The 13,511-nt window shown below is 41.6% G+C and overlaps 1 long non-coding RNA gene across 1 annotated transcript; it reads right to left on the bottom strand.

Moving 5' to 3' along the window:
- Nucleotides 1-2,112: 2,112 nt before the first annotated feature.
- On the bottom strand, nucleotides 2,113-10,264 carry LOC124000023. Its single transcript, XR_006832532.1, has 2 exons — nucleotides 10,132-10,264; nucleotides 2,113-2,569 (listed from the first exon to the last, which is right to left on the bottom strand). It is a non-coding gene; the product is annotated as an uncharacterized LOC124000023 (long non-coding RNA).
- Between the last annotated feature and the right edge of the window lie 3,247 nt (nucleotides 10,265-13,511).

Raw genomic sequence — 13,511 nt, 5'->3', positions numbered from 1 at the left:
TGCCCCACTGATCATCCCTTTTACACTCAACACTACCCCACTGATCACCCCTTTTACACTCAACACTACTCCACTGATCATCCCTTTTACACTCAACACTACCCCACTGATCACCCCTTTTACACTCAACACTACCCCACTGATCACCCCTTTTACACTCAACACTGCCCCACTGATCACCCCTTTTACACTCAACACTACCCCACTGATCACCTCTTTTACACTCAACACTACCCCACTGATCACCCCTTTTACACTCAACACTACCCCACTGATCACCCCTTTTACACTCAACACTACCCCACTGATCATCCCTTTTACACTCAACACTACCCCACTGATCATCCCTTTTACACTCAACACTACCCCACTGATCACCCCTTTTACACTCAACACTACCCCACTGATCATCCCTTTTACACTCAACACTACCCCACTGATCACCCCTTTTACACTCAACACTACCCCACTGATCACCCCTTTTACACTCAACACTACCCCACTGATCACCCCTTTTACACTCAACACTACCCCACTGATCACCCCTTTTACACTCAACACTACCCCACTGATCAAAGCGTGCACTTACTCTGGGCGGCGGATACACAACAAGTCAAAACAATTCCACTTCTGGAAATGTTCACATGCATCCATTCCCAGTTTGTCCTTTACCCAGCCCGACACAATGTGTAGGTCGGCCAAATAGCAAGAATCCACTCTTTCCAAAAGTCTCACTCCTACCTGTCCAAACTCATCTCTGGTAGGATTCTCAGGGCAAATGTTGGAAGTCTCCACTACACCTGTCACCGCAGGTAGGCCTTCTTCATCCTGGACTGGCTCAACCTCTGAGCCTTCACCACTGCCACTCCATTTCAAGATCATCAAGGTTCTCAAGAGAGCATGAATACCTATAAGTCATATTGGTTTGTAATCAGGAGACGTAGGTATGTACACCTCGAACAAAGCTGTATACTCAGGAGACAAATCTCTGATCTTAACAACACCATTTTTACACGTTCGCATCATTGCACTTCCTCCACTGATGCTCGCCGTCCTGGGGAATTCCCAGGAATTCTAATGTTAGAAGGATCAAAATGACTTGAAAGTAGGTCCTGAGCGCATGCCGAGTTGTTTCATCTTACTGTCTAAAGGCGTTGTATGCAGCTAGCTGTAAACTCGTATCCCCCGTGGACCGGTTCGTACATAAAACATTCTCCGTTCAGGATGTAAAGGTGTGGATTTCCTTTGTAACTCGATTTAATGACGAGACGGCGGGAAAAAAACAGGGAAAATATGAGTTTTTTCATTACGAAACGCCATTTTCCACACCATACTAGTGGTTAATGCTACTTCCTAATGTTGTGCCCCATGTAGAGCCAGGGGTCGCCCTTAGTGGAATTGCCAACAACCGGATGCATACGGTTTTCATGGAACCATCTAATTCAACCTACACTATGTATACAAAAGTATGCAACGTCAGCACATCGTTGGGAGCTTCATGAAATGGGTTTCCATGGCTGAGCGGCCATACACAAGCCTAAGATCAACGTGCGCAATGCCAAGCATTGGCTGGAGTGGTGTAAAGCTCACCGCCATTGGACTCTGGAGCAGTGGAAATACGTTCTCTGGAGTGTTGAATCATGCTTCACCATCTGGAAATCTGACGGACGAATTTGGGGGATGCCAGAAGAACGCTACCTGCCCGAATGCATAGTGTCAGCTGTAAGGTTTAATGGAAGAGGAATAACGGTACGGGGCTGCTTTTCATGGTTCATGGAGCTAGGCCACTTAGTTCCAGTGAAGGGAAATCTTAACGCTACAGCATACAATGACATTCTAGACAATTCTGTGCTTCCAACCTTGTGGCAACAGTTTGGTGAATCCCCTTTCCTGTTTCAGCATGACAATACCCCAGTGAACAAAGTCCATACAGAAATGTTTGTCGAGATCGGTGTGGAAGAGCTTGACCAGTCTTCACAGACCCCTGACCTCAACCCCATCAAACATGAATTGGATGAATTGGAATGTTGACTGCGAGCCATGCCTAATCGCCTGTTGATAATGGGATATGATGAAGGGTGAGCCAGTCAAGGATCGATGCAGACAAGGTGGTAGATTGTATGACAAGCGACAGTTTATTCAGAGTAAAGATATCTGGTACAGCGTATATACGGGCCCTTCTATTAGCTCATGAGGAACCAAAAAAAAAGCCCCGCTAATCGTTTGCACAAGCAATTAATACAGAACAGAAAGTAGGTTGATTCTAGAAGTTTGGTTCTTCGGATTGGTTCAGGCTCAGGCTGGGGTGTAGTCTTCCGTCATTGGTTCAGTTGTCTGTCCGTCATCGTAGAATCCCTCCATGCCTGTTCTCAGTCACACAATGTTCAGCTAGAAAAAGGAGGTTACGTGTGTGCGCTGGTTTGTCTCCAAGTCAAGGTTGTCTCTCCCTATTCTGTTTCTCCCTGCCAATGTGTGTAGGAGTCTTATCTGTATGTCCTCGGTAGTTAGTGTGTAATGTGTGTGCGTTCGTGTCCTCACTGGATGTTGTGGCCGAACTGAAGGCTAGCACCTGTGGCTAGGATGTATCCTATTTTGACAGTGTTGTGGATGATTTAAGTGAGTCTGTGAAAATACGTTGCTATGTGTTGTCTCAGTTACAGCAAGGCAATAGCAGTAAGTTGGTCACCTGCATAAGATGGTCACCTGCATAAGAATTAACATTTCTTTACAAATCCCTCTCCCATATCCCTAAACTGGATCCAGACACAAAAAGAAAACTTTTCCCAGAAGGAAAAGTTTTGTGATTCCCTCTCTTCACATCTCCTAGGAGATGTGACATAGTCCAGATACATTACTCCAAGCAAAAATGGAAACATAATCCAAAAAGGAAAAAATAGCCTAAACAAGGTAAGCCTATAGGGAAATGGCCCACAAAGGCCGCAATGCCCCCTCTTCCCATCTCAGAAGAGGCACGACATACAATGGAGAAGCTTAATCAATAAAAGCTGCTCCTGTCGCATCTGTTGATGTAACTTGCTTATGAAGAACATCCAGGCTCTCATGCTCCACACCGTTATCTCGCACCTGGCTCCTGTTATTTAACACAAGACCGCTTGTTCTCGCAACACCCCGCTCTGAATGTTCCCTCCCTTCTAACTCATTTGAACAGTTAGTCTTCATGCTACTCTGTATTTTTCCATCATGAGAAAGTCCCATGGCCCTGATACTTTTAACAATGTTTCAAATCAGCTAGGTTGCATAACACATACATACATCCACACAAGGCAACAGCAGATAATATTCAATCATATATATGGTAATGGCTATAATGTAAAATACAGGATCCAACAATCCCCCTTTTTCACAAACCCAAGGGTGTGAACAAAAATTCAGCAATGAATCATATAACAGTTGCGAAGTTTAAAATACCTTCATGTCCTCCATTTGATCCCACTATGTACTAGATTGGCTACCAGCCACCTAGGAACTTACAACCCTCATTTAACAGAGCGAAGAACAACAGCTCATTCAAAAACAGAACAAAAGAAAATGGTGTGTAATTTAAGTCCCTCTTTTGACACCCACTAGAGTGTCACTCATTATCCTTTATTTTAGCAGTCATAGCATTTCATGAAAATAATAAAAAGTTTATTATTATAAAACAGAAAAACAGAAAAGAAAAATCAACCAAGAAAAATAGAAAAAATGGACAAGTGATATATGCTTTTGTTTCCCCCTTTTGTCACCCACAAGGGTGTCACTTATCAAAAACAGGATAAAACTTTATTGTTATTGACATGTAAGATGTAGGATAAAACTTTGGTCATGGAAAACAGAGTAAAGAATTATTAGAAACCATCTGGTCCTCTCAGCTACTCCTATCCTGTACCAGGTGGGCTCCTTGCCACCCAGGGACTCTAAACCTTCACAACAGGGAGAACAAACATACTGGAATGAAAACCTATCATAAAAATGTATAACAAGGAACTGTGGTGGTGTAAAATGTATTCTACTACCTCACCCACAGCATACCATGTGTCATCCTCAGTCAGTCCCATCCTCCCTGAAGCCTTCACCACATCTGTAACAGACTTCTTAAAACACGGTATGATGCAAGCAGCACATCACATCAATAACAAATAATACAAGAATTAGGGTCAGAAATCCAGTAACCATCATACCAGTGTACTTACCAAACCAGGCCAAGAGAACAGACTCCTCCCCCCCCCCGTGACCTCATCTTAGCAGATAGTGCATCAAGCCCGCCTTAGATATACTACCATCTGGACTGGTATTATTAGGAATATACGTGCAACATTGTTTACCAAACATCTTGCAGACGTCCCCCTGACTGGCAAGAAGCATATCCAAGGCAAGTCTATTCTGTCTGGAAACCCCAAATGTGGCCTCAAGCTGTTCAGACATACTAGTGAGTCCATCATGGGAGTAATTCACCAAACGCTGTTGATTATAGTAGATATAATTAATCCAAGCAGTCTGTCTAGCATCCACTATGGCTGGACCCATAATAGGTAGTAAGTGCCAGAGTCCATCATTCCTACCCAAGGCCTGAAACTCATGAGGAACCCCCACTGGCACTCCCAACAGGTTAGTGTGTATGTCAACTACATCCTCTGTCCATGGAGCACTACGTCTATGTCTTCCATGGGATGGAATGTTTTCAGGTCCCCTGGATACAGAACCCAACAGCTGTTCAGCAGTAACATCAACAATGGTCAGTGGAATTATCAAACTGGTCAGACCACACGTACCTTGCCATTCTCCTCTAAGAATGGGTCTCAGCACTCTTTTGGCTCCACACATCCACCTCACATCAGCCAGACCACTAGTTTGGTTTAGGCCTGTAACTGGCCAAGTGGAATTAATGGTTATGTTACTACTGCAATCAGCTTCAGGCAATCTCCCATAATCAATGCCATTACCTGTACCCGTGATGCACTTGTAATTGCCCCCATATGCCTCAACACCCCAAGAGGCCCGATGAGGAGGTACTGCAGGAAACACAAGGCTCAAAGAGGAACAGCGGGTTGAATTGGGCTTAACCTGGTAAAAACTTCTCAGAATACACAACCACCCCTCTCCTTCTCCTACAGCAAATGGGTGTGTAGCCAGAACAGGTCTAGCATGACTACAAATAATGCAGTCCTTTCTTCTCAGGGTTTTAGCTGTGTACCTCATATAAGACAGCCACAAATTGTCCCTACCATCAAGACCAGTCTCAGTGCCTAATTGATCAATAGCCGAATAGTCTCTAACATTAATTACCTGAATGGTATTTTTTAACACAGTGGTGGTAGAGGAGTGTGGTTCGTCTGTGACCTCCAGTTTTGGCAGCACCTTAATAGAAAACACACCCATCATGTCTGTCCTCGTCCTCTGTAGTCCGAGGGTGTGAGTGCCTGCATCAGAGAGCTTAATAGTTTTGATGGTTAGTAGGATTTCATCACCTTTACAAAGTTCAACAGTGCTCCCAGGTTTCCCCATATATTTCTTATGCTTATTTTGGAACAAAATACACATCACTTAGCCAGAGCCAGACACATCTTCACTTCTATGAACAAAAACAGGGGTGACAGGACAGGGAGGGTTACTTCATTCGAGAGATGGCCCCCGGAATTCTGTTAATTCCAGTTCTTCTCTCGAACACTGTTTATTGTCCGACAGTGAAAAAGTGTCTTACCCTCCCGCCGTGCGATATGAATCTGGGTAGCTCTTTCAGCTAGCTGTCACCAGGGGTCTTCTATGGTCCCCAAGCCTCTGGGACTGGATTGAGTGACTTCACCTGTAGTTCACCTGTAATGCATAAAATCCTGGACATACAGGCTTGGTTAACAAACAATTTCTCATATGTTTTATCTGATTATATCTTTAACTTCTATGCCCATTTGTTAGCTACATTTTTAAATTATTAGTTTCTTATCCAATAGTCCCCATCCTATCCTAGACCACAATTTACCCACCCCCCTTTTGATACCTGGCTCTGCCCAGGTATCAACCTTACCTACTCTAAATAATGACTTAGGTAAGATTAGTATAGTATCCTTCTGTTCTGACATTATCCTGTAGGAGCGCCCCCATCATTTTCCACATGTCCAACTCTCTCCCCTGTCTCCACTCAGCAACTGCTATCTTTGCCTGTCCTGGCCCCCCCCTTCCAAAACTCTCCTCTCTTCTCTCCAACTTTCAAGGTCTCTGCAGTGCGGGGGAGGGCCCCTCCGTCTGCCTTTTCCCCCAGCTGTAAAATACCATGTCTTTGGGAACGTGGAAATCCCCTTAACCCAAACGTTTACTACAAAAACAAAACCTAATAATTATGATAATCCCCTCAAACTCAAATAATTTGTCTCAATGTTTCATGTTTTATTCGTGTTTCTCCAAATTGTCTCCCCAAAAATACTTCTTAAATCCCCAGCCATTAGACACACACACACAACTGTGATAAACGTGCACTGTCCCTTTAACATAAAAACCTCAGCCTGCAATCCCCTCTGCGGGCCTTTCATTGTTCCCCATAATGAAAACAGATTCTAATGTTAGTCTACCTTAACCTCCTGTTTAATTTCAGTGGTTTTATCTGAACAATCAAACCAAGATCAATAACCGGGAAGTACTTGTGTAAATTAATTAAAAGAACAAAATAAATCTACCTTATTTCTCAGCACTTGGTTAGAACACCACTCCCGTCTTACATCGACCACACCCGTCGCCCCGTACCTAGTGTATATCTTATCTATTACTCAGTGGCTCAATTAATGTTTATCGTAAGTATGTTCAGATGTTGATTATGTAATTCTACAATATTAGTATAGTTCAAACCTCATAATATAAATCTACACACATAATTTTACGTTAATAGAGTTTAACACCTTTTCCAACAGTCATGCACACCCCCTCAATATTCTATGATATTACTCTCATCAGCAAGCCTGCGACTTTTTCAACATTCTCACCGGTACCAGCTCCAACTGAAATACCTAGTGTACCACACTCGCTTGGTCCCCGACCTCATTCATACCGATATTAGTCCCCGACTGAATATCAAGCGTATTTCATGCACACGATTTGAGTCTCACAAATCTTCATTTACGACCGTAAACTTCAATTTACACCAGACACACACAAATCTTCATTCTCCCCAGCAAGCAGACCAGTAGGAGATGCAATAGCCCCACCTTCTGTCCATTCTCTGTACAGCTTCTCACCCAGTCTCCTCCACTCCTTGCCCTCTCTGCCTTTATTTAATCCTAGAGTGGACTTCAGCGCTCTCAACACCTTTTCCATTTCCAACGATATTCCATGTACACTACAATACTGCCAACAACCCATGCCTTTACTGAAACCCAAGTGATACCCTTTCCCTGCGGCCAAATCGGCCCCCAATTAGTTGGTGATCACTCGTTACCCACCACTCATACATGTAGTCCCAGACTATCCATTCAAGCTTTGGTGGCCACCCATTACCCATCATTCTTACATGTAGTAAGTGGTCTCTGTTACCACCTACCAGCCAGGCATACTAGTACATCCCATACACAATGCACCATTAAGTATGGTTGATCAATAATAAAATTGCAGTTGCCAATGGAGATATTACTTTCTCAACTATTTTCCAATCTCACACATCATAATAGTTTAAATTTAGTAACTTACATCAAACAGGTGTCTCACAAAACTAAATTTGGATAACTCCAATGTGCAGAACTTTAGTTTTTCACAACAGGTGTCTGCTTACCCTTTTTAGTTGACCGGTCAGGATTTGTGAGACACACCGTCCGACGACAGTACTGGCCAATCGGCTGGCACACCAATGTCCAGCGATGTCTTTTTACCAGATCACGTCGGGGTCACCATTTGTCATGTATTGTATGTTTTAGTAAATATATATGTATATTTTGACCAATTGAAATATATATTCAGTTGTACCCTGCGTGTCTCTTCGATAGCCCAAGTTCCTATTTTTAGTTCAGCTTCTGCCCTTTCTCTCTGTTTAGTCCCTTCTTTCTTAAATAAGTGATTTTTGTTCTTTTCTGCCTCTTTATCTCTAGCTTCCTGCAACGTCTCTCTTAACCCACATTCCATTGTTTTCAACTGGGCCCCTGTTGGCGGCCCCCCTCCTAGATAACCTGCTTGTGTCCATCCTAACTTCAATCCCTCCCAGACTTTCTTTATAGGCTTCCATTGTTCCTTTCCCCCTGATCTATATTCCATTATTTTTTTTAATTTTTTTAGGAAATCATTAAATTTCAGCTTTGGAGTATTGGGGTCGCCATTGTGAATTTGCTTTAATCGTAATTCAATTTAATTCAATCGGAAATTAATCGTAACTTAATCGGAATTTTATCAGACTATCTGAATATAAATAGAATATACTTAGCCCGTCGTTAGTTAATACCAACGATGTATTCGAGGAGACACTACTGCTCGCACTCTGCCTTATCTCAGAGCTTCTCCTTAGTATATTCAGTTCGAGAAAAACGATTGGGTTGGTATAGCTTTTGTGGAGCGCGCAACCAAGGGATCTATTCGACTATTTAGTCTCAATATTAAATATTATATTCAGATCTTATTTCAATTATACATCAGTCATTTTGTTCCTGATTATACATTTAACATTTAACACAGAAGTCATAGATACATACAACATAGAAGTTTCGGATTTATCAAATAACCCTTCTTGTGTTCTCTCTCTCTATCTAACCATCAACAATCTTAATGGAAACGATTACAACCACATTACATTTTAATATGAACAGTTACAAATACACATTATATCTCTGACCCCTATCAGCCGACCTCTATCAGTGGACCTCTATCAGACTGGCCTAGACCGGGTCGCGGGACAAAATTACAATTTCTCCCCTCTGCGCCAGGTTTAATGAATAGTAATTAGCTATCCCCTTACTGATCTCTATCCTACTGACCTCTATCGTGCTGACCCCTATCAGAATTATTACACATGTCCGACCCCTATCAGTGGACCTCTATCAGACTGGCCTCGACCGGGTCGCGGGACAAAATTACAATTTCTCCCCTCGGCGCCAGGTTTAATGAATAGTAATTAACTATCCCCTTACTGATCTCTATCTCACTGACCCCTATCGGAACTATCCAGGCCTCAAGTGATCTCTCATCAATTGAAAGCTATCAGACTGTGCTGACCGGGTCGCGGGACAAAATTACAATTTATCCCCTCGGCGCCAGATTTAATGAATAAAATTTAATTTATTCCCTTACTGATATCTCATCAATGATTTATATCACTCCGGCCGTCGCCGGTTTGTCACCACATATAGTTACTTCACTGTTCTTTCGACTCGTCAGCAAATTATAAATTTACACAAGAATTCATACTTACTCAGTGATACTGATCAAAATTTAGACAGACTATATGACAATATGCAAAGTTTGATTTAACAGGTTTTGCTTACCTTATTTATGGTGCACCGTGAGATCAGTTTCCCGAGTTGAGCAGAATTGCTGTCCTCCCCCGAAATTCTCACCCGTCCTCCGTGAATCGTCCTTTCACCCACTCGCCCCCTCACACCCAAATCAACTCACTTCGACTGGATCGTTATTCAACCATCCTCTGGCTACCAAGTTTCTGTTGATAATGGGATATGATGAAGGGTGAGCCGGTCAAGGATCGATGCAGACAAGGTGGTAGATTGTATGACAAGCGACAGTTTATTCAGAGTAAAGATATCTGGTACAGCGTATATACGGGCCCTTCTATTAGCTCATGAGGAACCAAAAAAAAAGCCCCGCTAATCGTTTGCACAAGCAATTAATACAGAACAGAAAGTAGGTTGATTCTAGAAGTTTGGTTCTTCGGATTGGTTCAGGCTCAGGCTGGGGTGTAGTCTTCCGTCATTGGCTCAGTTGTCTGTCCGTCATCGTAGAATCCCTCCATGCCTGTTCTCAGTCACACAATGTTCAGCTAGAAAAAGGAGGTTATGTGTGTGCGCTGGTTTGTCTCCAAGTCAAGGTTGTCTCTCCCTATTCTGTTTCTCCCTGCCAATGTGTGTAGGAGTCTTATCTGTATGTCCTCGGTAGTTAGTGTGTAATGTGTGTGCGTTCGTGTCCTCACTGGATATTCTGGCCGAACTGAACCTGTGGCTAGGATGTATCCTATTTTGACAGTGTTGTGGATGATTTAAGTGAGTCTGTGAAAATACGTTGCTATGTGTTGTCTCAGTTACAGCAAGGCAATAGCAGTAAGTTGGTCACCTGCATAAAATGGTCACCTGCATAAGAATTAACATTTCTTTACACTCCCAACATCAGTGGCCGACCTCACTAATACGCTTGTGGCTGAATGGAAGCAAGTCCCCCCGCAATGTTCCAACATCTAGTGGAAAACCTTCCCAGAAGAGTGGAGGCTGTTATAGCAGCAAGGGGGGGACCAACTCCATATTAATTCCCATGATTTTGGAATGAGATGTTCGTCGAGCAGGTGTCAACATACCTTGGGCCAAGTAGTGTAGTTTTATTTCCCTCTGAACTCCGCTCAGGCGTTTTCTTTTACACAGGCTTTGTTAGGTTAGCCGTGCGTAAACAACAGACTGCTGCAACCTGAATGGCTGAACACATTACTCAACATCTGGGACTAGCATTCCTAGGCATTAGCCACTAGCATGTTTGTCACTAGTTACCACAACCACAAAGTCATAAACCCTGAGTAATTCTACAATTTATCTTCTTCAAATCTGATTTTAAACCCAAACCTAATCAAAACTCACTGCCAACCTAACCCTGACCTTAAATTAAGACCAAAAAGCTCATTTTAGTTTTCATTCATTTTTACGATATATCCAATTGACTTCGTGGCTATGGTAAGTAATGAAAACCTTATTTGCATGTTGAATGGAGAATGTTTTATGTATGAACCAGTCCATGCAGATACGAGCATATGTATAGCCGGCTGCATACAAAGTCTTTGGATGGTAAGATAAAGACTCAATATTGCCATCTGACGGCTTTTGGGCTATTGCTGCTCCTTGAAACTACCATAGGATAAACTGTAATACTTTAGTTTGGATCATTTGAAACATTTGTACAAATAGTATATTACAGAGTCTTTATAACCAGGTATTGAAATGAAGGAATGTCTTTGAAATTGGGCCAAATATGTTTAGTCTATTTTCTATGTGTGTGTTAAAAATAAACTGAAATACGCTTTCTGTTTGGGAGTGCCACCATTTGCCCTCTTTTTGTGAAATATTTTTTTTTTGCCTACAAAAGTAGCATACTTTATTGTAGTCCAATTGTTTTGCTCTCTGCCACTTGTGTATGCAGAGTTAAAGTTGTTTACATAGTCCGCTCAGGACAGAGAATCCCAGTGAACGCTCATGTGGAGGACAACATCCTCTATCCAGCCCACGTTCATGTCCATGATCAAAGACATGGGTTCCTCAATAAGTTGAAATGTATTGTTTTTCTGTCTTAGTATACTGCTTGGAAAGATGACTGCATTTCATAGTCTACTTGTGATCTGTTCTGTTACCATCTGGTACTGTGTTTATACTCAGGTGCATATGAGGCTTTGTTGGCCTGTTCTACATGCCATGTGTATGTAAATTAAGTCTATGTCGACAAGCAGACTCACATTGAGGAGAGGTAATGAACCATTAAAAAATATAGGTCTACTGTTTTATCTAAGGGCAGTAGGGTACATGAATGACTGAATGACATGTTATTTTCGTGTCAAATCGCCAATTGGCACCAATCCCTTATGGGATTAATTGACACATAAACAAATATTACAATAATTCACTGTGGTAATTAAATGATCATTCTTCTTCCATGAGAGACAAGCCTATACACAATCTATATACACACGTACCATTTACCACATAGAAGCTAAATATTTTAACAATTGAATCACAGGTAGCCCTTTTTCTTTTATTCCAGGCTTTATCTAAATATTCCACAAACGGAAATAAACAATGGCCAAAAAAACATTTCAGTTTCTCCTCATTGCTCAGCCGCATAATGCCATGGTCTATGTGGTGGTCTGTCTCCTCATTGCTCAGCCACATGATGCCAGGGTCTATCTGGTGTGCTTTCTGGAATAAGAGCAAGCATATATCGTGGCAGAAATACAATATATGATAAAAATGAGATTTCCTTGAGGTCGCAATAGTTACATAACCTTTCCTCTTCCATTTCACCACAATACCGACCTGTTTCAACCCTGATCTTACCTGTGCACATAGCTATCTTTTGGTAAGTTATACATAATATATCTCTCACATACAAATTCACCCTTAACCAAACAAAAGGTTCACACTTTGGGTTTATATAATCTCATCCACCCATTTTTTTTCATATTGCATCAACAGTTGCATTTGAATCATATCTATGTCTCCCTTAATTTGGATTTCGAACAGATGTTCACAGTCAGATTGTTGAAAGGAATCAGACATTTCAGTTGCCCGGGCTCCTGCTATAGATAGATCACATTGAACAACTTTACAAGCAATTATGTCAGTTTGCATATCCAACAGACTATTCCAAAGTCTCACCATACATGCCTTCCATCTCACCTCACAGGGTTCCCAGCCCATGTTCCCAGTTATTGCAAGGTGCAAACTTGTGGACACCTAGAAAGTAACATAGTGCTTTGTTATGGACATGTTCATTTTTAAGATACATCTTAGCACCCCACACTCCTGCTGAACAGTCCAGAACAGGACACATGCCTGTCTGATACAGTACAAGTGCAAGGCAATGCCCTCTTAAAAATACCTGTTTATAATGACACCATACCATGAAAGCATTAAATAACACGTACAGTACATTCGGAAAGTATTCAGACCCCTTCACTTTTACCACATTTTGTTACATTACAGCCTTATTCTAAAACGGATTAAATAGTTGTTTTCCCCTCATCAATCTACACACAATATAAAAAAAATGATAAAGCAAAAACAGTTTGTTTTTTTTCAATTGAAAGTTTTATTAAGTTTTCTTGTTTTTCAATCAACCAACAAAACACATTCCACATTCACAGATGTGACAGGCTTTAAAAAAAGTAAAAAAATAATAATACATTTGAAAAAATAAAAATACAATTAAAATGAATGATAAAGTCAAATAAAAGCATTTATTTTTCTTAATCTATATATTTTCCTTGGTACATAGTGCGAATTTGGTTTTGGCTATAAAACATACAGGAATTTAGAAATTCCACTAACAATTTGGTCCTTCAATTCCGGATCTAAATACCCCTCCCTGTTATCTGGAGGTAGTACGCTGAAAATCGTGCACGGACGTGTTTTTGACTCGTTTTACTAAAGACCTGACCTCTGAATTGAGGTTCAAAAACAGGCCTGCGTATTATCACAGAGGACAGAGAAGGTGACTAGATTCAAATGAACAGTGCTTTTTCCAGCCGGCAGCCAGGTAAAGTAGCCTTTATTCTTGAATTTGGGAGGGATTATTTAGGATATTTATTGATTAAAATGTTATGAAGGAGTTGAATTTGATCA

Source organism: Oncorhynchus gorbuscha, linkage group LG16 (assembly GCF_021184085.1).
Source record: "Oncorhynchus gorbuscha isolate QuinsamMale2020 ecotype Even-year linkage group LG16, OgorEven_v1.0, whole genome shotgun sequence".
Lineage (NCBI taxonomy): Eukaryota > Metazoa > Chordata > Actinopteri > Salmoniformes > Salmonidae > Oncorhynchus > Oncorhynchus gorbuscha.
Note: the sequence above shows the minus strand (reverse complement) of the source record. Positions and strands in the feature narration are given on the sequence as shown.